Source organism: Typopeltis vanoorti, chromosome 23 (genome assembly GCF_054136105.1).
Source record: "Typopeltis vanoorti isolate ZY-2024b chromosome 23, IOZ_Tvanoo_1.0, whole genome shotgun sequence".
NCBI classification, from domain to species: Eukaryota; Metazoa; Arthropoda; class Arachnida; order Uropygi; family Thelyphonidae; genus Typopeltis; species Typopeltis vanoorti.
Genome location: NC_143571.1, coordinates 93,693,850 through 93,721,681, shown reverse-complemented (window position 1 = coordinate 93,721,681; position 27,832 = coordinate 93,693,850).

The following is a 27,832-nucleotide window of genomic DNA, read 5'->3' as shown; positions in this document are numbered from 1 at the left end:
AGCATGCATTTATTCAGCCTGTTCCTCTTTCCAACTGGCGTCCTATTTGGACCCCAACTGAGTTGAAGAAGAGGCCGAAGAAAAGCACTTCAATACTCCCGAAAGTGAAGAAGATTATCGACATCCAGGTAGAGATCAATCAATTAAGTAGTCACCAGCGTTATGGATTCCGCCATTACTGTATTAGAGCAGACCTCCTCCTCCTCTTAACTTATCCATTTTGAGCCACAAAGCCACTATGAAGCTATAAAGCAACAAGACGAAAACAAAAATATAAAATTTGAAATATTTCCAAGCATCGGTTTTAGGAAATGAGTTGTTGCCCAAAGTTCGTTACGATAGGTAAAACAACAATCTCTCTTTCTTAGCGGCTCGGAGGTGATCTTCCATGGGTTGCTAAAGCATCCAGCAGAATACGCACATACGCATAAGAAAGAAACAGTGTTTTGTGTGTCCTCAGATTCTCACAGCAACCCTTCGCTGCAAAACGTCAGTAGTTTTTCTAAAGTATAAATATTTAGGTGCGCAGAGCCGCCCTCTAAGTTATTGCTGCTCAAGAATAGGTCTTGGGCTCAGTTGAGAAGCTGTCCGGAATACTCATGAGTGTCTGGAGAGTTCTGAGGCCTTTGGGAAATTAGAGATCAGCTAGTCGCGAGAGGCAGAGAGGAGTGCTAAACCTCCAGAGGAGGGAAAGGAGGGTTGGTTCATGTTTTCCTGATCTGGCGTTCTTCAGCATCTTTTGTGCAGACATCCGGAGTTCGAAAAAGAAATTCTTTCAAAACATGATTTATTTATCAGGAATGGCTGGAACCAGTGCATGCAGGGGGCGTTAAAAAATCATCGCCTATTTATTTCCGCTCCATCCATCTATCAATCTCGTGAACTGTCATGTTTCGCAACACGAAGTGACGTTGAATGATTAATTTTCGACTCCTCTGTTATTCTAATGCAATATGGATATTTTAATGTTTTTATTTGTTATATCTTAGGTGTCCTGTCTCGCAATCTATGCAAAGAAAAACTGCACGAGCGCTCTTAGACGAGCAGAGATGTCTTACTCGTGTGCTTTTAAATTTTTAAACCGGATGCTTGTCAGTATCGTTAGCACATATTTATGTTACGTGTGCTGTGTATGCACGAACCACTACAAAAGAAAATAACTCGCCATCGGAATGAAAAGCCCAGCACTTACGTAAACCAGGCGGGCGACTTGTCGCTGCCTTGGCGCTGTGAGCAGTAAAACGGATGTGCTACAAATGCAAAGAGATGCCAATGCGTTCGGTTGACATAAAAACATCCAAATCTTCTCACAGAGAAAAGAAAATTAACGCATGCGCAAACGTGGGTGCATTAGAGGATTTCTGGAAAAGAAACAAAGAATATTGCCTTCGTTACGGGCTTAGAAACCACTAATTTTGAAAGAAGCATTAAAAGAATGCGCCTTTCCGGTAATGCTCTAGAGAGTTTCTTTAATTGAAGATGGCGTGGTGCAAAATTAGACAAGATGAATCAGGAAATGTTGCATTCAAATGAATCGATTTTTTTTAATTTAGAATCGCGCGCGCCAAGAGCAAATAAAAAAGCTTTTATCCCTGGATCCGCATGTCGTATACGGTGTACAAAATAGCATTTTCGTTATTATCGCAATAACCTTTTGTTTCGCCTTGCATATTACGGAACAATCCACTCGCCAGATATTGCGTATTAGTGACCTTCATTATCCCAACCCTCTTATTTATCGTGTTTTATTTTTTGTTCTCTCATTTCCATTTCTTTGCAAAGAGAGCAAATCGCATTCTTCTTTTGTTTACCGCGCTCATCAAAATGCTCTTTCATCTTGTTTTTATCTGTTCTTCCTCCTCCATTATGATGACTTCTTTCTCATGTTTTATCGGAATCTGTTCGGCTGTTGTAAAAATGAACTTTCTCTCACGACCTGAAATATTTCTTTCCAACTGTTTTCGTTAATTCACATTCCCTCCTCCCCTTCTTACTTTGTAGTTTTTTTTTTTCTATTTTGAACGTAGCGCCTTAAATTTTATCTGCTTTTTCTTTATGTGGTTTGAATTTATAGGACAAACTTGGTTTAACCCAAAACAAATCAACTTTTATAGAAGAGGCAGGCATTTTTGTTTCAATAGAGTTAGTTTACTTGTTTCATCACCTGATTTGCCAATCACTTGAAACATCGGATTTTTTTATCTCCGCCCTTCCGAAGGGATGATGTTTTCAGATAATTTCTTTTAAAATTTGTACTTGTGAAGAGACTTAAATGGAAACCTCATCGCAGATCGCAAGAAGATGTCAAATGATACTTCGATATAAAAGTCTAGAATTGCCAATAACAGATAGTCCTGCCTTCTCAAGTAAGAAGTTGACTATCTTATACAGTAGAAAGATAGGATGGTGAGGCTCTAATCTCTTTCATCTGGCAGTTAGTATCCTATGTATGTAGATATGTATGTACACAGGATACAAAGTACGAGATGGAAGACATTAGAGCCGCACCACCTTATCTTTGAGGGACGAAAAGCCCAAGTTTCCAAGAGGAAAAAAAATCCTCTCTCTTCGGTAACTCACCTTTTGACTGCAAATTCCCGATAAAGATTCTTCGGGAGTTTGTAGGGATTCAAACTTTGGTTTTTCCAAGCAAAGAGCTTCATCGACACCAACTGAGCTACCGATACTCACACCAAGTAGTACAAGTAAGCAAATCACTTGTTTGTATTTGCGTGTGCATTCCAATATAGGGGGGGATTGTGCGTATGCTTCAATGAAAGTAAACAGGAAACTAAGCAACAGCGGATTCTTTGGGTATAGAAGGTGAAGCTACGAAATTAAATTTCTTGGGTTCTTTAGAGAAATTAACGTACAATAAAAATCAACATATGAAAATTATAAAAATGGCATGCAGCAGCTGAAAAGGAATATTTTTGCTTTTATTTTCGGAAATATTTTACTTTATGCAATTGTTAATGAAATAGACCGAATCCATCCAATATGTTTCGCGTATTGGATCTTCCGGGAGGACTGAGTGAGAAAGACATTTTTTTGAAGGACAGAGATAGATGGAATGAAGGAGGAGGAGGAGGAAGAGGAAGGAATGGTTTAATAAGTTTGAAAGCAGATGGTAAATGGATGTTAATCCGCAGCTGCTCCTTGTTCTTACACTTTTTGAAGAAGGGGGGGATGAATATTGGTGGTCATTTCAACAGAGCACTGTCCAGAAAGATGAATATAGCAGAAACTGAAACTCGTGTGTGTGTGTGTGTGTGTGTGTGTGTGTGTGTGTGTGTGTGTGTGTGTGGTAGAGAGAGAGAGAGACTGTAAGTCGTGAAATCTGAATATCCACTTCTGAATAGCGTCAAGCAATCAGAGGATGTCTTCAGCAGCATCATCCAAATGAGTGAGTGAGTGAGCAGAGTTTGGGCCGATTTGCGGATTTATACAAAACAGACTCCCATTACCACGCGAAATGTATTTTCTCTTATTGCAATCATTCGACCCTCAAACGGAAAGTTGTTCATTGATTAGTGTTTACGCTCGAAATCATCACGTGTGACTATTTGTCTGATCTCTAACGTCTCCCTCATTTAAGCGATGAAGAATGTTGGGGATTGCAGTCCTCCTGAGTACCTTTCAAATTAATTTTTTCATTACTTTTGTGCAGTTTTTTCTTCCTTTTCCAACTTTTAATTAATTAGTAGAATTCAGCATTTTTTTTTTTCATTTAGATAACGCGTTTCAACTATATTTCTATTTAAAAAAGGTTTTCCATGGTTCTTGTTTTAGTGGTGTTTACAAGAAACTTTCCATAGGATTTCTTCGTTTTTGCGGACGGGTTCTTTCACATGAATCGACGACGTAGTACGCTTTTTTTTGTAATCTATTCTTGCGGATTATTATTATTATTATTATTATTATTATTATTATTATTATTATTATTATGAACGGTTGCATGGTTGTATCGCTGGTCCAGTATATTTATACTTTAATGTGGTTCAAACTCCTGTTATTAATTTAAAAGTTGTCATCAGGTAACTCTTCTTATCACGCTGAAGACAGTGATATATAATTCATCGAAATTGGCCAAGCGAAACCCAAATTTTGAGTGTGCTGAAAAATGAGTAGAGTTCACCGCGATCACTAACGAGCATAGAACAAAGGACATCGCCATATTTGCAGCTGTTAAAGGGAGGAAAGGTGAGTCATGAAGTGCAACAAGTGCCTGAAGGAATTATCATCCGACGGAAGTCATATAACCTGCAGGAAATGCCTTAGGAATCTTCACTTTACATGTTCCGTACTTTCAGAAACAACATGGCAAAGCAAATCCAATGCCAAACGAGAAGAATGGAAATGCCTATATTGCAGAGAGAACAAATAAACGCCGCCACCCACGACGCAACTGATTACGCTGGAGGCAGAATCGGACGATGAACTGAACAGACAAAAAACTAACGATGAGTCTTATAATTTGAGTTCCATAAATTCATTACTAGAAAAAGGTTTAGAAAATATAAAAGCCAGCTTGGTAGATCTTGTCCAAGAACTATTTGATAAACAGAATAAACAAATAGCAAAACAATTAGCGAATATGAAGAGTTTGTAGAATTTAATAATTCAAAAGTCGAAGAAGCCTTACAAACGGTAAAAGACATTAAAACCACCATTAACGCACCAACTGACAGGCAACACAAATAGATAAAAGATACATCGGAACTCGGTCAAGAATTTAACTTCCTAAAACTAAAATACGAAGTTTTATACCAACAACAACATAAAGAAGACCTTGTCATAAACGGTCTTCCAGAAACCGAATCCACAGAAAATCTCAGAGACGTAGTTTTAAAGTTAGGCCATGAAATTGACATCCCCCTACAGCATAATGATATTCAGACCATAAATAGAATTCCCAGGAAAAACAAACAACAAGGCTTCCCACAACCCGCACCAGTCATAATCTGTCTGACAAGCAAGGCTACACGAGACAATCTCATAAAAGCCAGCAACTGAAAAAACCAGTTGTCAAGGATTTAAATGCAACGCATGAAAATACACCAATCTTTCTATCTGAGTATTTAACACCTTTCAATCAGAATCTTTTGAACCAAGCAAGAAAAGAAAAAAACAGAAAAAAAGTACTAATTTTTTTGTATCAAAGACGGCAAAATATTTTTGAGAAAGTCACAGACTTCAAAGTCTATACAAATAAAAAGCACAAAAGATATAAATAGATGCCAGAGTGAAACAAAAGACTCCAAATTAGTTCAAAACGAAGATCTCAACACAACAAAAATGAATGTGAACCATCAGATAGATCTAATTACACCAGAATACATCAGTAATTGTACTTTCGAATCGCTTAATTCATGGAAACAGCACACAGTGCAAGCGAGAGGTCTCCTAATCTTGCATATTAACATCAGAAGCATCCGAAAACATTTGCTTATAGTTACAGGCTTATCTGAGGAATTACATTGATATTATTGATATATTGATTCGAACAGAAGTATCCGTAACTAATGACGAAGCGACTGCTTTCCAAATTCCAGGGTTCCAACAACATAGATAATGCTGCCAAACAAAAAGAGGTGGTGGAATATTAATATTTATCAAACAAAAATTAATAGCAAAAGAAACGGCCTATCAGTTTAAGCATGCTGAAACTCTCTGCCTCGAAATCGTTAATACCACGAATACAGAGCATCCAATAATACCAAATGCTATTTTCAACCCACCAAACCTAAACATGATAAAATTCTTGCACGAACTCAATTGCTGGCTTTCACGCCAATAAATATGCTCAACCGAATACCACATGATAATTGGCGACATAAACATAAATATTGCAAACGAAAACCAGAACAATACTATACAATACCTAGATACACTATCCGTGTATAATCTAATACCAACAATAACATCATGTACTAGAGAAGAAATATTCGAAAATACTATCACTGCCTCTCGTCTAGATCATATAAACGTCCGAGCACTACCAAACTACATTGTATCAGTCATAAAGTGCAAAGTAGCAGACCATTACTTCACGGTTCTAAACCTGCACACCAACGCAATATCCATGCAATGTCCCACAGAAGAAAAGCGACAGAAAACAATAATAGACCAAGAAATATTCAACCACGAAATAAGAAAAAGACTGGGAGCCCCTGGCATCAGATTCAGTAGATATCTTATACAACAAAATTAAACTCACACTGGAGGAAATATATACGAAAGTCGCAAAGAATAGCAGAATTCGTTCAAAAGCAACACAAAATCCTTGGATAACACAAAACTTAATCCTAGAAATACACAGAAAGGACGGTTTATGGAAAGAATTAAAACGATATTCATATAACACAAGTTTAAAAACTGAATATAAGATAACAGGGAATCGCCTTACAACACAAATCAGAAATGCAAAAAGAAGCTACTAAAGAAACAAACTAACTTCTGCACAAAACAACATGAAACAAACCTGGCATCTGATCAATGAGATGCTAGATTCTGTTCCCAACACCACCGCCTCCGAAACCATAAAATACAGCTTCATGAAAGACGCAGAACCTATCCAACAACTAACAAATGACTTTAGCCAATACTTTGCAGACTCCATCGAAGAACTGCACAGAAATATTCCCGCAATCACAAAACGTGACCACAATCAAAACAGACATTATGGTTCCAAACCATAAAAGAAGCAGAACTTCTCTCTGCAATACATCAAATCAAAAGGCCCAGGAATTGATGGCATAAGACCTAATGGATATCAAGCAACATGCAACTGGCTTGCATCCTATCCTACTAAAATTAATAAATAAAATATTTAAAACAGAACAGATACCAAGTATGCAAAAGAAAGCCATAATCACACCTGTATATATACAAACATGGAAAAAAATTTAATCAGCAATTACAGACCCATAGAAACGTTACCAATTAGCAATCATATTATGAAGCGGATCGTACTGGAGAAACTCACAGCATACACAAAGACCTTTCATATTATCCCCAAAACACAATATGGTTTTCAGAAAAATAAGGGAACAATATCTCTCTTGTAAGACTTTACAGACGTAATTAATACCGCCTTAAAACAAAATTGCCATGGTAGTGTTTATTGATCTAACTAAATTCGATACACTCACATAGCAAACCTTGTTAGAAAAGCTGAGGCATTTTGGAATATACTGGCCTCTGCACAGGTGGTTTACAAACTACCTTCAAAATAGAAGGATATATCACACGTATAGGCCCAAACCAACAGGGATCTGTACTCTCCACAACTCTATTCAACATTTACACGTACGATATTAATCAGCTACCTTTCAAAGGTAAGATATTCCAATACGCAGATGATACAGCTATAATATCCATCCATAATAACGCCAACATAGCCCAAACAAATATGCAACATGACATAAATCTGATCACAGACTATTATTATTATTATTATTATTATTATAAAAACCTCCATGGAGTCAAAGACTCACCGTGGGAGGTCCACTGTTATACACACAGAGTTTGTCATACTGTGCCTTAAATATATTCACTGTCTCTGCACACACCACACTCTCGGGCAAAGCATTCAAATCACTCACCACTCTCCATGCAAAAAACCTGCTCCTCACTCCCTTGCTCACACCCTCCTTATACAGCTTCCAGGAATGGCCTCTTGTTCTCCTGCTTTCTTCACCCATTCTGTGCAAAACCTCCCCGACGTTAATCTGGTAATAACCACTTAACAGTAAGTTAAGGGGATAAAAATCCCTTCTTGTTTTTCAGCCAGTAAGCTGAAAAACAAGAAGGGATAAAATAGCCTTTTGGCTTTTCATCTTAGTTATACTATGTTATAATGAAATATAGTGACACACCTTTCGGTCAATCGTATAGCAAAAGTATGTAAGTTTTCTTCACTTAAGCTCTGATATTAACTAGGTCTAGCTACTCACTGATGAGACCTCAAAAAAGGTTGAAACCGGTCTGGGTAGTGACCTCTCCTCATAATGTAAAACAATACTACATCTCTTAAGAGCCGTGTTTTACATTATGAGAAAATATCAAGAACAGTGAGGAAGCTTGCTTCACCTTTGCAACGAGTTGCCGTGGTGTGGCACTACCAAGTGGTCACTTACGCTTGGATACGCTGACAGTTCGTCGGCATGAAACGTTACAGATCGTAGTGTTCGATCTTAGTTTCGCTTACTGGCTGAAAAACAAGAAGGGATTTTTATCCCCTTAACTTATAACAACCTCGCCAGAAAAAAATAGCCTTTTGGCTTTTCATCTTAGTTAAACCACTTAACAGCTTATATGTCTCAATCATATCCCCCCTCCTCCTTCTATCCACCAATTTCTGCAAATTGCATTTTGTCAATCTGCCTTCATACTCTACATTACAGTGACCAGAAACCACCTTAGTCAATCGCCTCTGAACTTTTTCCAATGCAATTTCATCTTTTTGAAAACCAGGTGACCAGATCTGTGCACAGTAATCCATATGTGGCCTGATCAAAGCCTTATACAAAGGAACCATAACATCCTTACTTCTACAAGTCAATGTCCTCCGCATCATTCCCATTATCCGGTCTGTTGTCTTCACTATTTTAGTAACATGTCCCCGAAATTTAGGTCCTTGTCTACAATCACTCCCAGATCTTTCATTTCCTCTAGCTCTTCCAAGATATTCGCACCGACTGTGTACTATATATCCCATCTCTGCTTCCCAAATTTCAAAACCTTACACTTTGAAACATTGAATTGACATCCCCACTTATTTACCCATTCAGACAGTGTGTTCAAGTCCTCTTGCAAAGCTACTGCATCCACACTACTCCTGATAGCTCTGCCCAACTTTGCATCATCTGCAAACAGCTGTACATCACCATTCAGACCTCTCCAGATATCATTTACATACAAATTAAACAGCAATGGACCCAAAACAGACCCTTGAGGTACACCACTAGTAACTTTCCTCTTCTGGGATATCGCACCTCCATAGACAACTCGCTGATACCTATCAGACAACCAATCTCCAATCCAGTGAACCAATCTACTATTCAGCCCCATCTGTTCCAATTTAATTACCAGCTTGTTATGTGGCAATTTATCAAACGCCTTTGCAAAATCTAAATATACCACTGTATATGCAATACCCTTATCCAACGCATTTGTCACTTTATTATAAAAAGTAAGCAGGTTGCAAAAGCACGATTTTCCTTTAGTAAATCCATGCTGGCCACCAAAGAGTATTTTTCTGTTGTCAACCCAATTCTGAACTTTATTCCTAACTAACTTCTCTAATACCTTGACCACAACTCCAGACACACAGACTGGTCTATAATTCAATGCCTTACTCTTATCACCTCCCTTATGAATTGGAACAATTTTACCCTCTTTCCACTCTTTTGGAACTTGACCCAGTGAGAGACTCGTGTTGAAATGATATACAAAAGCTGTTGTTAACTCTCTGGCACATTCCCTCAAGACACGTGGTGAAATAGCATCAAGTCCCACAGCCTTATTTACATGAAGTCTATTCAATTCCTCATATACCTCCTGTTCACTTACTAACAGTTCCTCCTCCTCCTCTCCCACTGCTTTCAAGTTCTGCATGATGTCACATTCACAAGAATGAAATACCTTTAGAAATTGCTCACTAAATATCTCAACTGTATCCTCCGCAACGGTTATCATTCCTCCGATTTCACCAATCAATCCCATTCTACCATAATCATTCTTTCTTCTACTGGCGATATAGAGAAAAAACTCTTTAGGATTTTTTTTTTTGGCCGCTTTAGCTAACTGCTGCTCATACTGCATTTTTGCTACCCTTATCAAGCTAGTCACCTTCCTCGTCTGCTCTTTGTACTTCTCATGCAACTGGTTGTTATATATACTCATTTTGTGTTTCTTCCATAATACCTTCTTCTTCCATATTGCATACCTTATCTCTTGATTCATCCATTTTACACCCACTCTGTTTACCCTCTTGACCCTTGGAATACACTCTGATATTGCCTCCACCAAATAGTTCTTGAGTATGGCCCAAGCAGCATTGATATCCTTTCCATCCAGTTCCTCTTTCCAATTTATTATCGCAAGCTGTTTCCTGAGCTTTTCGTAATTACCAGTCTTATAATTCCACATATATCCCTTTCTAACAGACGTCCTCGAATCACCGGTCACCCTTCACGTGATCACCTCGTGGTCACTCTCACCAACTGGTGGAAGATTTGACACCTCATTTATAATAACATCATCTGATGAGATGATCAAATCCAATACTCTTGATTCTCGTGTACTCTCCGTTACGTGCTGCCTAAGGTAATTATCTTTCAAAAACTCCAAAAATTCATTTTCTTTACCCCAAGATGCAGTCTCTTGCTTCCAGTCTATATTACCATAATTAAAGTCGCCCATAATGATAACTCGTTTCTTGCTAGCTAGGCCAATTTGCTATACACATCCTTCTCATTACCCTCCATATTACCAGGTCTATAGCAACACACAACTAAATATTTCATCCTGTTAACTTCTACCTCACACCATACGGCCTCAAAACCGTGATCACTACTTGCACCTTGTAATTCCACCTTAGATGGGCACAACTCATCTGCTACCATTAACAGTACTCCTCCTCCCTTTCTTCCCTGTCTATCTTCACGAAAAATATCATATCCGTTCATCTCTATTCCTGTCAGAATGTCATCGTCATCTAACCACGTCTCACTTATACCAACAATTTTGGGTCGAACAGACTCGAGCAAAGCAACAATTTCGTTCCCCTTATTTCGAATACTTCTAGCACTAGTGAATAAACATAAGAAATCATTACTGCTTCTACAAGTCCTTAGAACATCACTCCTGCGATGTGACTCTTCAATACCTTCCCCTGTCACTTCCTCTATATTACCACCAATTCTACAACTTTCTTCACACCTAAACTCTTCCACCCATCCCAGGCTACCTCAATTTGTGTTTGCCGCTTACACATTCACTTCTGAATTCAACACCCGCATGGTTCATAAAGTTTCCCCCCGTCCACGCTGACTCCCCCCCTTCCCTGTTCGCGTTGTACCTCCACTCTCTCATTTACTTGGTTCATAATATTCACCTCCACATTTGCAACTGAACAAATACCTCTCCCTACCTTACTTTTTTGCTCTTTCATATCACTTCCCACCACCTCAGATATATTCATTACAGTCATTACTTCACCTGCCAGGAACAATCTCTCCTGCAGACTCACACCAAAACCATTTAAATGCAGCCCACCTTCTTTATACAATTCCATCCGTCCCTCAAATTCCTTTCACACATTTACAAAATGCACTCCATTCTCCTCACATAACTGCTCTAACATATTCATAATCTTTGCCCGCCTCCTCAATTCATCAATATCATACCTTGGCAACACACTAGCTCATGACTAGCTCATGAAAAACTCCAGACACCTAAACTCAGAAAAGACAAAATTAATGATATTCAGAAATCCACTGACTCGACCAGTTGATAACAAATATATACCCGTCCAACATCCACTTTCCAACATGAAAAACACACAGAACAGCAAAACCACTACAATCACTCAGGTTGAAAAAATACGTTACCTTCGAATTTACTTCGATGCAGATATGAACTGGAATAGCCACATAAACCATCTACACAACAAACTCCGAACAATAAGTGGCAAACTCTACAGATTAAAAGACAGTTTCCAAACTCCTAAAAAGACTAATATACAAAGCACTATGCCAAAATATACTAAGATACGCTATAACAACGCATGCTTTCTGAGCACCCTACTAACTAAATAGATTAATGTTGCTACAGTACAAAATGATAAAACTGATCTTTTGGGAACAAAGAGACAATAATGACTTTATATACACTGCAATGTCAGAACACAAAATACTGACAGCAAAACATTTATGTCACAATGCAGCTTTGCTAAAACATTATTTCGATGCCAACTACAGGACAGTCAGAAATACATACCGTATAACAAGACCTCAGACAACTACTTATATCACATATAAATACAATAATCACTACGGAAAAGCCACACGAAACTTCTACATCCCAGACATGATAAAAAAATTACCTTTTGAATACAGAAACCTTACAAACTACAATAGCCTGAAAAGAGCTCTAAGGACATACTATGAACAAGAAGCACGTACCCAAAATACCATATAAACTTAACGAAACACAATATATTCGCTCAGGCTTCCAGTTCAGCGACGCATCAGTACATTCCAATTTATTGTGTGTGTGTGTGTGTGTGTGTGTGTGTGTGTGTGTGTGTGTGTGTGTGTGTGTGTGTGTGTGTGTGTGTGTGTGTGTGTGTGTGTGTGTGTGTGTGTGTGTGTGTGTGTGTGTGTGTGTGTGTGTGTGTGTGTGTGTGTGTGTGTGTGTGTGTGTGTGTGTGTGTGTGTGTGTGTGTGTGTGTGTGTGTGTGTGTGTGTGTGTGTGTGTGTGTGTGTGTGTGTGTGTGTGTGTGTGTGTGTGTGTGTGTGTGTGTGTGTGTGTGTGTGTGTGTGTGTGTGTGTGTGTGTGTGTGTGTGTGTGTGTGTGAATTTCTCAAACAACGGCTGCAGTGGAAACCAATCCAATTAAACATAGATTTGATTTCATACTTTCCCAGCACAGCAAATAAACCAATAAATAATAACTGGTGTCATCCTCAGATAAGTTCACAAATAAGATTCGAGGATGAAATCTGAGAAAACACATCTCATCCAAGATAATAAATAAAAAAAATTAAAAAATAAATGTATCATATATAACCAAATGCACGTAATGTACGTATCACATGTAAACAAATGTATGTAATGTTGTATCATGTGTAATGATGGGTATGTAATGTATATATTATATGTTATAAATTATTATAATTATTATTGGGAAAAAAATTATTATTATTATTATCAGAATACATGAATGTATCGAATGTAAAGAAATGCATGTATTGTTGTATCATACGTAAACAAATGTAAGTAATGTTGTTTGATATGTAAATAAATGTATGTAATATTGTATCATACGCAATCAAAAGTATGTAATGTATGTATCATATGTAATAAATTATTATTATTATATTATTTAGAAAACAAATTATTATTATTATTATTATTATTGTTATTATTATTATTATTATTATTATTATTATTATTATTATTATTATTATTATTATTATTAACAGAGAGGCGCTGTGTAGGCATATGAACGGGCGCACGGTGATATCGCTGCTTCAGTTTTTTATAGTTTTAAAGTGGTTCCACGCCTGTTTTAAGTTGAAAGTGTTTCCAAGTAACCCTATTTATCACGCCGAAGACAGTGATATAAAATTCACCGAAATCGGTAAGAAGAAACCAAATTTTGAAGTGTTGAAAAGTGAACAGAGAGGACCATGGTCAACAACGAGCGAAGAACAGAACAAAGGACGTCGCCATCTTTACAATCACGCCAATTGCCCAAGGGAAGAAAAGTGAGGCATAAAGTGTATCAAATGCCTGGAGGAGTTATCGTCCAACGGAAATAATATAACTTACAGGAAATGAAGTAGGATTAAACACTTAAAATGTGCCGGCTTTTCAGAAACAACCGGGAAACATAAATACAAATCCGATGTAACACGCGAGGAATGGAAGTGCGTACTCTGTAAGAAGAGCAAAGAAACGCACCTAAAGCAGCCACGTACGACGCAGCCGATTATACCGGAAGCAAAATCAGACGACGAACTGAACAGACAAAAAATTGCAGGTCAGTCCTATAATTTTAACTCTTTAAATATACTAATAGGAAACGGTCTGGAGACCATAAAAGCAACTTATTGGACCTTGTGCGAGAACTCTTTAATAAACAGAACGAACAAATAACAAAAAAAAATCTAGCGAATACGAAGATTTGTTAAAACAATAATTTAGCAGATATAGAAGGTGTTGCAAACGGTAAAAGACGTTAAAATGAGCATTAATGCACTAAATGAGGCAACATAATTTGATGAAAGAGACATCCAAACTCCGTCAAGAACTTCATTCTCTAAAACTACAATACGAACGTTTAAATCAGCAACAACATAAAGAAGATCTTATCATAAACGGTCTTCCTGAAACTGCACCTACAGAAAACCTCAGAGACGTGGTTTTAAAATTAGGCCATGCAATTTATATCCCCCTACAGCTTAACGACATTCAGACCGTAAATAGAATTCCTAGGAAGAGCAAAAACCAAGGCTTGCCACTAACTGCACCACTCATAATTCGTCTTACGAGTAAGTCCACAAGAGACAATCTCATAAAAGCCAGCAGGCAGAAAAAAACCAGTTGCGAAGGACTTGAACGCACAGCAAGACAATACACCAGTCTTCCTATCCAAAGATTTAACACCATTCAACCAGAATCTGTTGTGCCAAGCAAGAAAAGCAAAAATGGAAAAAAATTACCAAATTTTGTGGACCAGAGATGCCAAGATATTCATAAGGAAGTCACAAACTTCAAAGCCGATACAAATTAAAAGCACAGAAGACATAGAAAGGCTGCTACTGTGAAACAAAGCCTCCTAATTAGCTCAAAAAAAGCCCACAATAAAAATGGATGTGAACCATGAAGACAGATGCAATAACACAGGATATATCGGCAATTTCACTTTGATCAGACCTTTCAGATGATTCATTTGACAACACAGCAACCAAATCAATAATATATATATATATATATATATATATATATATATATATATAGTTTTATGAAAAAAATTGAATGACTAGAACCGAGATTTAATTAAAAAAAAAAAAGGTTTTAATATAAACACACTACTAGTTTCGGCCTGTAACAGCCTTCTTCAGGTGACATTATAAAAGAAAAAACACTAAACATTGAGGGTTAAAAGACTATGAACATCATAGACAGTCTTTATACATAATTAGCATTAAAACGTTGTAGTTGTATTTGAAGCTGTTCTTTCATTTGTTGCATTGTTGGGAGAGTGCGTGCTTGCTGCATCACGTGAACGCCAGTACATGATTACAGCTGAATGACTATCAGGGAGGTTGTAGCTTAAGTTGTTATTTAGATGAACAGGATTGAAGATGATTTCTCTCGATTCCACAATTTTTCTCTCTATTTCGTCACTGCAACGGAAGATGTTTGTAGATTTTTCCCAGCAGACTTTGTGACTTTGGTTATCATCATTAGGTTTAGCCGAGAAGAGGATATGACTTGATAATGCACTTGCTCGCTGTCTCTTGTAAGTAATGTCTCTCATGTGTTCTTCCATACGCATTTCGACAGATTTGTCTGTCTGCCCGAAATAAGGAATATCGCAGTCACATAATAATTTATATACGCCAGGGTATTTGAGTTGATGATGACAAGGTTTTGGATGGCTAATTAAGGAACGGATCTTTGGAAGTGGAGTGAACAAGGTTCTGATATTGTATTTTTTTAGAACGTTTGCTAATTTATGTGAAACAGTACTTATGTAAGGAATAGATATATTGCCTTTGAATCTATTTGTTTCTTCTGAGTGATGTCTGGGAGGATTAAGGAGGAATTTGTTAATGCTTTTCTTGGAATATCCATTAACTTCGAAAGAAGTTTTCAGATGGTTTATTTCTGTAAGCAATTCATTTGGATCATCAAGAAGAGAACGGGCTCTATATCCCAAGGTGGAAATTATTCCAAGCTTATGAGGAGGGAAATGATGGGATTGACTGTGCAGATATCTGTTGGTATGTGTGGGTTTTCTATATATCGATATTTTTAGTTTATCAGCAGAAGAGCGAGTCAGTTTGACATCAAGAAAAGGCAAGGAATTATCCGTTTCAAGCTCAGCAGTAAACTTAATACTTTGATGTCGGCTATTGAGATGTTCGAGGAAAACCATAAGGGATTCATGTCCATGGCTCCAAACAATGAAGACAACATCCACATAACGTTTCCAAACTTTAGGTGTTAAAATAAAGGAAGAGATAGCTTTGGTTTCAAAATCTTCCAAGTAAATATTTGCAAGAACAGGAGATAAAGGATTACCCATAGCCAGTCCATGATTTTGTTTGTAAATATTATCTTGAAATTTGAAGTAACCGGACCTGATGCAATGTGTAAGCAAAGCTAACATTTTTTTGGATAACTTGTCCTTGAGTAATGTTAGGACTTCATCTGTTGGGACATTAGTGAACAAAGAAGTTATGTCCAAGCTAGCCATGATGTCATTTTCATCAACTGTAATATCCTTGATGTATGTAACAAATTCTGTAGTGTTCTTGATAAAGGAAGGTGATTTCCCTGAAAAACATTTGAGGTATTTGGCAAGGTATTTTGAAAGATTGTATGTAGGTGAATCGATACCTTCTACTATTGGGCGTAATGGGGTGTTCTCTTTATGGATTTTAGGAACACCATATATGCGAGGAATTAACGGATGGAGAGAGCGAAGAGATAAACGGACGTTTCGGGATATTTCAGTTGTTGTTTTTAATAAGTTGTTTGTACGATTTTGAAGTTCACGAGTTGGATCTCTCTCAAGTATTGAGTAGGTATCATTATGTAGTAAATCAATCATTTTATTCTTGTAATCTTCGGAGTTCATGATGACTGTTGCATTTCCTTTATCTGCAGGGAGGATGATTATATCTCTGTTGTTTTTTAAACTTTTAATAGCTTTGCGTTCAGTTGAAGTAATGTTGTCTGCAGGTGGTTTTGCGTTATTGATAATAAAGATTGATTCAATACGTAGAAGGTTTGCATCTTGTTGAGGGAGAAAAGAAGCAGCTCTTTCTATTTTTGTAAGTAGTGTTTCCTTTGGTATTAATTTATTTTGGCAAAACCACCTGCAGACAACATTACTTCAACTGAACAGCTGACATCATGGCTAGCTTGGACATAACTTCTTTGTTCACTAATGTCCCAACAGATGAAGTCCTAACATTACTCAAGGACAAGTTATCCAAAAAAATGTTAGCTTTGCTTACACATTGCATCAGGTCCGGTTACTTCAAATTTCAAGATAATATTTACAAACAAAATCATGGACTGGCTATGGGTAATCCTTTATCTCCTGTTCTTGCAAATATTTACTTGGAAGATTTTGAAACCAAAGCTATCTCTTCCTTTATTTTAACACCTAAAGTTTGGAAACGTTATGTGGATGTTGTCTTCATTGTTTGGAGCCATGGACATGAATCCCTTATGGTTTTCCTCGAACATCTCAATAGCCGACATCAAAGTATTAAGTTTACTGCTGAGCTTGAAACGGATAATTCCTTGCCTTTTCTTGATGTCAAACTGACTCGCTCTTCTGCTGATAAACTAAAAATATCGATATATAGAAAACCCACACATACCAACAGATATCTGCACAGTCAATCCCATCATTTCCCTCCTCATAAGCTTGGAATAATTTCCACCTTGGGATATAGAGCCCGTTCTCTTCTTGATGATCCAAATGAATTGCTTACAGAAATAAACCATCTGAAAACTTCTTTCGAAGTTAATGGATATTCCAAGAAAAGCATTAACAAATTCCTCCTTAATCCTCCCAGACATCACTCAGAAGAAACAAATAGATTCAAAGGCAATATATCTATTCCTTACATAAGTACTGTTCCACATAAATTAGCAAACGTTCTAAAAAAATACAATATCAGAACCTTGTTCACTCCACTTCCAAAGATCCGTTCCTTAATTAGCCATCCAAAACCTTGTCATCATCAACTCAAATACCCTGGCGTATATAAATTATTATGTGACTGCGATATTCCTTATTTCGGGCAGACAGACAAATCTGTCGAAATGCGTATGGAAAAACACATGAGAGACATTACTTACAAGAGACAGCGAGCAAGTGCATTATCAAGTCATATCCTCTTCTCGGCTAAACCTAATGATGATAACCAAAGTCACAAAGTCTGCTGGGAAAAATCTACAAACATCTTCCGTTGCAGTGACGAAATAGAGAGAAAAATTGTGGAATCGAGAGAAATCATCTTCAATCCTGTTCATCTAAATAACAACTTAAGCTACAACCTCCCTGATAGTCATTCAGCTGTAATCATGTACTGGCGTTCACGTGATGCAGCAAGCACGCACTCTCCCAACAATGCAACAAATGAAAGAACAGCTTCAAATACAACTACAACGTTTTAATGCTAATTATGTATAAAGACTGTCTATGATGTTCATAGTCTTTTAACCCTCAATGTTTAGTGTTTTTTCTTTTATAATGTCACCTGAAGAAGGCTGTTACAGGCCGAAACTAGTAGTGTGTTTATATTAAAACCTTTTTTTTTTTTTTAATTAAATCTCGGTTCTAGTCATTCAATTTTTTTCATAAAACTATGTATGATAACCGAGTCAATGATCATTCTGTCATATATATATATATATATATATATATATATATATATATATATATATATATATATATATATATATATATATATATATATATATATATATATAACCAGTGTTATCCTCAGATAAGCTAATTACAAAGCTTCTAGGATGCAGTTGAGTTACATCCCAGTAGTAGTATTTATCTAACATTATTTGCTTAACACTCTGTAATGAATTCTAGTAGTAAACAGAAAATGTGATAGTAATACTTCAGTTATATATTTAAATTTAAAATTATAAACTTAATTTACATATCTAAATTTAAAAAAATATTATTATGTAAACTGTAACATAAGTAATATTGTTTAGCTTGTGAGTTATTAAGTGTCAACTATTACTATGATTATTATTAATGGTAATAATACACGCTTTTTACTCTTGTGTCAATGAGAAATTCTGCAAATGATAATGATATTACGAGTAATTATAATTTTTACTGAACCATTTTGCAAGAAAAAGTTGCATTGTTGCCTATTAGTATATTCATGTAATTATTTGAGAGATAATAAACTATTATTATTAAAAAAATAAAAAAATAAAAATTATTATTATTATCCGAACTATATAATTGTAAATTATTGTTATTTTAAAAGATAGCAAAAAACTATGTTATCATCATTATTATGGAAATTTCATTATATGCAGCCCTTCGTGCTGAACCTTGTAAAATAATATACTGAATGTTACTCAAGATGATAATTGTATATGTGTAAATATTTGAGAGATGAATAAAAAAAAATAAAAATAAAATTAAAAAAATTATTATTACGTGACACCTCCTTATTATTATGTGATTGTTTCGATAAATTCTTTTAGTGGTTTGCTAATCATTCAATTAAAATTTCTCTAAGCGCAAGTTTAAACCGTTATTTTAAGTTATTTCTTTTTATTTGAGTGCTTTTCATCTTCAAGGATACTCACTCAAGATTTCCTTCATTCACTATTGCTAAACTAGCACAACCCACTGCTGTTTCCACTGCTAAAGCAATCACCCGACGAACCTGTGCGTGCAATATTGTTCCCCCCTAGGGGACAACAGCTGAAGCCTTTCGCCTGACTGTCAACTTTGAAATATCCATGACAACTGATAACTACCTTTTTCCAGATGCTGCCTCCTCCCCTCTTTCTGAATCCGGGGAGGAGCTATGCGTGCTATTTGGGAAACCACCTGACCACACGCACACAAATGTGTTTATTTCGTTTCAGAAATTACAGGAGGTCTTAAGGAAACGTCCCGCATGCTACGTTCACGGTCGGCTTCTCATTTGGTCTCTTCTCCTGAGCGAGCGCGGGAACGCACACACACACACACACACACACACACACACACACACACACACACACACACACACACACACACACACACACACACACACGGGGTGTATTCTAATTTCCATCATTAAAGTTGATCTGAAAACTGCTTTCTTTGTGGCATCCCCATCGTCTGAAGTTTTTCTGAGGTTATTGATTTGGGACTCGACACAGCAGTGGGGTTGTCAGAAGCGAGTTGGCAGATGTCCAATTTTTTCCACAGACAAAAGCAAGATAAGTTGCAGCATGTGGGTCGACGTTGTTTGATGTGTGTCCACCTCCCCGACATCGCTGAAAAGAATGGAGTCTCCAGAAACGTTCATATCTTTTATCACGCGCCAGGTCTCTCTCTCTCTCTCTCTTTTCCCGGGGGGGGGGGGGAGGAAACGGATGGAAAGAGAGGCAATGCATTGCGAAAGTAACCAGAGTGCAATACACGATTTTTTTTTATTTGAGCAAATGGGATTCACAGTTCAGTAAATTGAAAACATTGCGTCAAAGCATTAAATGGGTAATCTAATTTATTAGCAGGAGGCGTGCAGAGAGAGAGAGAGAGAGTTTCCGTTAGTTTAATAAACATCAAGTAAATAGTCAGCCAAAGTTTGGAGAGGGGGAAGAAAAATTGGGATAAAACATCCCCCGACTCTATACGGATACAAGTGTAACGAGTTTGATTCAAGGGGACTTCTTAATGAGGAAAAGGAATTGGGGGCATTTAAAAAGAGAGGAAAGATTTAAATAAAAGTATTCGATGCAATTTCCTTCGGCGAAAATTCATTTCTGCTAATGGGGTCTCTTTATCAGTCTCTAAATCCAAGATTTGCTTTCATCAGAGAGCAGTAAATCGATTGCTGCGAAAGAAATTGAAAGAAACCGTTTACGGAAGACGTTGATGGATGATCAAAAAAGATAAAACTGAAATGATAATTAACGCCGAATTCCTCGTGATTCAAAGATTAACTTTCCTTCTTCAGCTGTGATCGCGTGTCTGCGCCTGGACCGACCCCGTGTTCCCCCGAAAGTTAAACATTACCGAGAGAACGAAACGGCAGAAATTTTCCAAAGAGCAATATTTAAAGTTATTCTTTCTTTTTCTTTCTCTTCTCTTTGACGCTGCTCGGTGAAAGAGGAGTTCAAAAAATGGCGGTCTCATATCTGTCGATTATTCTTTAATGTGGACGGTCATTTCCTTTCGGCAAGCATTCCCCGAATATTTCCAATGGAGTTGCGAAAATAAAATATGGCGAAATATTAATAAAGAACCGTGAAACAGAAATGATGACGTGAATTTGCGTTGGTTTTCTTTCTGTTTGAGCAGCAGCACTTGAATGGTTGAGTGAAATAATTTCTTGGAAGTGAAGGCGAAATATAAAAATGCACAATCTGGAGCAACGAACGCACCATTGAGAAGAAACCTTCGGTAGAATCACACGCACACACGTGAGTCGAATGTTTAGCATTTCTTTTTCACAGCACTAAAATGGCACTTGCAGCACACGTGTGACGCATTCGCAATGCTCACAGTTTTCAGATTCGAAATTGTTCCGGTGATTCTGCGATTATGGAAAACAAAAGCAGAAACGGAATTAAACTCAACTGACTTGCTTTCAATTTCTTCTCTAAGCGGACCTTTTAATGCGTTTAATACTCCAAACGTTGTTCATTTCTCAGATTCCAATATGTTTCAAATTTCCGCTTTCGACAATAAGAAGACTATTATCGGAACGATTCGTAAATGAGCAGAGATTAAAAACAAGAGAGCGAAACTCGTCCGGGAAAAAGGAACGAATTGTTTAAATTTAGCAACGAGACATTAAAAGGGTGACGAGAGAACTGCACCATCATCAGCGGGCACTTCAGAATTACGTTTTCCATCGCAATAATATCGGGCTAAGCACCGTGGGCCAAATTAAAGAAACGCGAAACAGAAATGATGACGTTGTTAATTTGCCTTCGGTGTTCTTTACTATTTGAGCAGCAGCACTTGAAGCGTTAAGTGAAATAATTTCTTAGAAGTAAGTGAGGGCGAATAATCTATTTTAGATTAGGACGTTCCCATTCGGCATTCGCTTTATCGCCTTTCGATCTGAGCTAGCACGCAGTTTAAATTCAATTTGAGATTTCTTCTTGCACAGCTATGAAGAACTGATAACAAAACTAAATAACTGCGAGGTATTAAATCCTAATTAAAGAAAGAAACTGGGGTTCAGTTAATTTTCTTGTGCTCTCCTGCAACACCGACTTCTTGGAAGTAAGCCAACTTATTCTTTTTACTACTCTTAATTGGAGAACAAAGTTTGTGGGAAAACGCGGGCGGGCAACCGCCGGCGTTTTCTGACTTCCCGAAGAAAGATTCTCCGAAACTCACAGGGATGACCAGAGAAGGGGAAGAACAACGAGATAAATTCCCTTAATTAGTGATTCGTCTGAACCAGATCGCCATGTCGAGAAACGCCTCTTCATAAGTGGAGTGTGACATCCGCATATCTGTGCGAGCACATACGATACTTATGTGTATGTCGCCATCTACGGAAACAGTGTTTGGTTCTTCCTGTTCAGTACGAATGCATGTACATCACACTGCCAGAAAGTGGTCCACCAATACACGTCGATTGTTTCTTCTCTTCCTAACACTTAAGTGCAAAAAGCGACAAACACAGCAAAATCAGTTTAGTCTGCTTCAATGCGGCGGATCACTGTTTTCAAGTTCTCAGGAAAACACGAGTTGTCTGAGGAACTGATCACGCCTGTGGTTAACCACAGGTGTGTTCATTTCGAACTTTGCTTTTAGTTAAGAAGGATTAAACACACCCATTTCTTAATCAGCAAAGGCAAACGGGGGGAACGGTGTTTCCGAAATGGTCCATGACAAATGATCGTTTCTCGTGAATTTGGCATGAGTGGTCTCCTACTGAAGTACTTTAAATAATAATGAAAGAGGCCGCACTTCCGAGTTAGATTAACGAAGATTTAAGAGTATCAAACAGTCAAAGAGACAGTAGCGAAACACTCGATGTCCTACGGAAGTGACAGTCTCCCCCTCTGTATCGCAGGTGCGTTTTTCATCCTTCAAAATAAGAAAAAGAGACATAACTGACAGACATGGAAGACAAGGCAGATGAGGTTATCCTTTTTTATCGTAGCATGAATCTGGTTCTGTTGAAGCCAGGAAGTTACTTGGCCGAGAACGAACACCCAATTTGTTTCATTTCAACGTGAAAATTTAATTTAATTCACTTTAATTTAATTTCATTCACTTTAAGGTGAGAGATGAGAAGTGGAAAGCTGAGCCCAAAATGAACTGTTACCAGTAAAACTGTCCAGGTGAATCATTCAGGAGAATATTCATTCGAGCGTCGGACCATTCTCAGCAACATCGCTTCACTAATCATTTCACTGTGTCGAGGCCAGCAAACATTTTGTCCACCCCTTCTCAGAACTGTGGCTTCACAAGCCACGGTTCTGACGCTCCCGCTGTTCTTGAAAATATAGAAATGCCAAAATCACAAATATTTACCTTCTTGGTAATTTTCTAATTTAAAAACACAAGAAAATAAATTCAGAACAGAAAAAATGCTCTGCCTGCGTGTGAGAGAAAAGTGAAAGATGGATTGGAGGTCGTCATCGTCGTTATGACGGACGCATTAAGTGAAAAGTTAGTTGCGAAGTCACTTTCGGGTAATAGTTTCGTCAGAGTTAACGAAGTTTTGTTGGAGTTAATGAGGCGACGTTGGATTATTGCTTTGAACCCTTGCCACGCTGTTCTACATCTGAATAGCTGATCGGGGCGCTCATAGATTGTCATTCCACGAGATATTCTGTGTCATTTGGTTTAATGCATTTAATAGCTACCTCTGATCTTCGTCGTCACTCATTTCCATCCACATTCAGGAGCTGATAAACGATAATTGTTCACTTTAATGACGTCATTCTATTGTTTACAAAGTTGGTGTCTTAGGAAATTACGTCCGACTCGTTGGGCTATTTGTGTAGAGGCCACCGCGTGCCCCCTGTAATGGCAGTCGTACAGTGTGAGGCGCGTGCATGTTCTCATTGTTCATCATGGACACTACTTTCCCTTTATGATGATGTGGCGTTGGCTTGGGGGGGGGGGGAATCCTCTCTATTGTTTCGCATTTTATGGACCTAATTAGGGTGATGTTCAGAGACCAAGTTATTAAAACACCTCCTTCCCTCATTATCCAGCCCAAGAACGGAAATTAAGTCCTAAGATGAGATCGACGGTTACTTCGAAAAAAAAAGTCAAGTCACAAACCGGTGTTTGCTTCCAAAGTCACCGGCGATGCTGCGGTAGCTGCTTTAAGCGCTCTGTTGATTTAGCTGCATTTCCATGGAAGAACTTAAGCTCGCTTCCTTAAAGGAGGCCAGAGATCAGGAGAAGTGAGTCTCCTCTTCACGAGTGCAAAATGTTGAATCTTTGATTTATTGCTCAGAAGACGAAGATCATAGCGATGAACACGGCGACTAATTAGCAGCTCGTTTAATAGGAGCAGCGGCCAATTACAAGCGAATACAACTGCGCAGAATTCTTCCGCTGATCTCGTGTATAAATCTTTGTCTTAAGCCTCTTCCGGAAGCGTTAAATGAAAATTGGAGTTCTCTACTGATTGGCTTCTTCTCCAATCCATGTCTCAATGCATTTTAAATTACTTGACAAAATCGGGATTTTATTCGAATCACGTGGCCGTAATGAGCTGGCGAAAAGGAACATTCGATTTTGCGAAGAATTGCAATAAATTGCTAATTACGCAACTCCTTGGCAGAAACCTCGACAAACATTCAAGACTTCCTCGTTTGGCTCTCTTCGTCCCGTGATTAGTTTAGCAGGGGTTAGGAAGAAGCAGCTCCCAAGAGTTCAAGAAAGCATAAAAGCCGTAGACCTAACAAGTGTACGACAAACCGCGAGTTGACTGCTAGCACGTCACTTCACTTTACGGAAACCTATTTTGGTTTTCTTGCCTCTGAGGAATTGTTGAGAAGGATTCACTAATCAGACGCAATTATGTTTTTGAGAAGAACCCTTCTTGGAAGAAGTAGAACTGCGCTGGGGTCTATCTTTAGATCACATGCATGTTTTTTGATGTTTACAAAGTCAAAAAGAATCACAACCTCAAATGCGCAATCCCAATATATTCCCCAGCCCCTCCAAGAATTGGAAGCCGCCATTAGGTCTGCCACAAACAGTTGGAAAGGACAATGGCTGACGGTGATCCTATCACAAGCATAATACAGAGGTTTCGAAGAGATAACGAACTGATTTCACCGTAATTGAGCTCACAGTAACTACGCTTAAAATGAAGTGAAACTTGTGAAAATGGGTGTAAAAATGACTAGCGAAAGCAGCAATAAAAGCAGTTTATGCGATGAAAGACAGTTGTTGGCCTGAGGCTGTGCATTTCTATTAGGTAAACACCGCAGACCGAGAAAATAATAGTTTGTGTTTAAAAGGCATGTGTGCATGGAAGTGGATGTGATGTAATCATTTTTACAGTTTCTGCTCAAAGTCTGGCATAATCTACTGAATGTCAGCGAATGTTGATATTTAAAAAATAAGACAGCACTCGAGAAATTCTCATTTTCAAATTTCCTAGAAAAAAAGGAAAATGTTATTTTTTATTGGATTGCAGCATGCTTCAGAAATTCAATGTTTTCGCCAAGAAGGAAAAGCCCGTTGAGGAGAAAAATATTTACGAGAAAAATCAATACTTTAGCAAGCAATACGTGAGTGACGACAGCCACTTACCAAAGACGATGTTCGGGAGAGCTTGAGGGAAAGGAAAAAGGATTTGAAGGTTTTTCTCTCTGATAAGGTTTTCTAGATCTTATGATAGCTAATGACAGAGCCAATGATTAAGCCTTTCAAAATTGACTGCATTTAAGAAATAAACTGTGTTTTTCTGTTTGCAAGGAGTTTTGGGACGAATCAGCGTGTTATGCAACTAAACTGGAACTCATCTGAAAGGGCATTAACTGAATAAAGGTCATCGCATCTTGGACGTTATTTGAACCAAGATTTTCAATCAAATGCATTTCCTCCACAAACCATTTTGGGGGGTGCTATAAATGTGTTCAGTTTTATTTTCATTGAGTTTTTCGAGTGCATTTCTTTGTCTAAGCGACAAAATCTCTTAAGACCATGAACGTTTTATCATCAAGCCGAAATCTCTTTCTGAAAAGCGAGTCTTCCCAGGATAAATAAATACAAAAGGATTCTTCAAATATTTGAGTAGGAAGCAGGCAAATTTCACGTTGGCAAATCCACAAACCCCAGTGGAACAGAAGGCTTACTTCATGAGGTACTGTGGATTAAGTTGTGCTTAATATAAATCATGTCCAGTATAAAACTAATCACCCTCATTCTACGTGTTTGTCTAAATTAATCGGCGATGGAATTTGTGTTCAATTAAACAACCTGCTCTCACTCTTTCGATTAATTGCACTACGTTCTGCCACTATTAATCTGCGCTCTTATCCCTTTCCCCGTCCATTAAGCAAGTGACTGACGTAGGAGGAGGAATCAAAATAACCACTGATTATTAATTTAGTCATCCACGATCAAACCCATCAGTCAACGTTATCAATTATTCGGGATCAAAGTGTTGGTACTGTTTAATCACACAAATGGAGACTATTCCTTTGCGATCAATTAATAATATTCCTGTGCAAGCTTTTCGAAAGCAGTGCACATTGTCAAGTGTGCCATGACTAAAGATTTGTTCCATTGCTCATTGGAGGCAATAACTAATTAAAACAAACCCACCTACCCGAGCTCTGTTAAAAGACCTCGGTTACGCCTATTTTTTTCAAACGAAGCAGCAAACTCTACGAGCCCAACTATATTATGTTACTTTTGCGTGTTGCTCTGGCTGGTTGGTCTCCTTTGAGCGAAAGGAGACACACCGACACTTTCTTTTGACGCTATCCAACGTGCTATCAATTAGAAAAGCAGGGTACGAAGGTTTCTCTCGTTCTAGGCGCAATATTCCGGTAGTTGGGTACTTCTCAATTAATACTAAATAAGAACTACCAACATACAAGAAGTGAAACAGAAAGTTTCAATATGACGGGAAAAATCGAAGCGTTTCCTGATTTCTTGTTCGACTTTTCAGCGATAACCACAAGCGCCAAATGAAGATAAAACCCAAGTGAATACTGTTTGAGTTTTATATATATACAGGGTGTTCGGGATAAATTTGACAGTTTCGTAAGGAAAAAGAAAATCTTCTTTGTATCTATTAAATTTAATGAATTGACAAAAAAACATTACAGGCAGAGTTAATTACAATACTATCAACAAGATTTACTCAAAATAACCACCATTAGCATCGATCACAGCTTCAATTCTGCTTCGGAACCTCGAACAAGCTGATGCTACAGTCTCCCTGGGAAGGGCCGCAAAAACTGTTTTAATTTTATCCATTAACTGGGCTTTTGTATTACTGGAAGTGCGATTGGTGTCTTTTTCAACTGCGCCCCATACAAAATAATCCATGGGGTTAAGGTCTGGGGAGTTTGGAGGCCAAACATTTGGACTGGTGAAGTCGTAGAAATTTTCAGACAACCATTTTTGACTTTTCCCAGAGGTGTGGCAAGGGGCCGAATCCTGCTGCCATACATACGGCCTACCATTGGCTACCCTTGTTATCCAGGGCTTGACTACAGTTAGCAACTCCACGAACAAAGCCCGAATTCCAATGCCAGGGTTCTTCAACACCTGTTCCTGCAGATTTGCGAGGAATTCTGCTGTACGAACGCAATCAGATCGTCTGCTAGGGATCTTTCTTCTTGCTACATCCTCGTAGTCACCATTGCAAGTCTCTAGTTCATGCCTGATTGTTTTTACTGTATTCAGGGAGCATTGGGCAGCAGTCGTAATATCCTTATTTTGATGGCGGGCACGAATCATCATGATACAAGTTATTCTCTTCCATGATTCAGGTGGGTTCCAGCTATCCATCCTTTCTGACATCTTGTATATGAATGAAGAAGGGTCCAAACTTTTAAATGAAGAGAAGTGTGTGTTAATACATGTAACTTACGGAAAAATATAATTAATTATAAATATGTCAAATTTATCCCGAACACCCTGTACT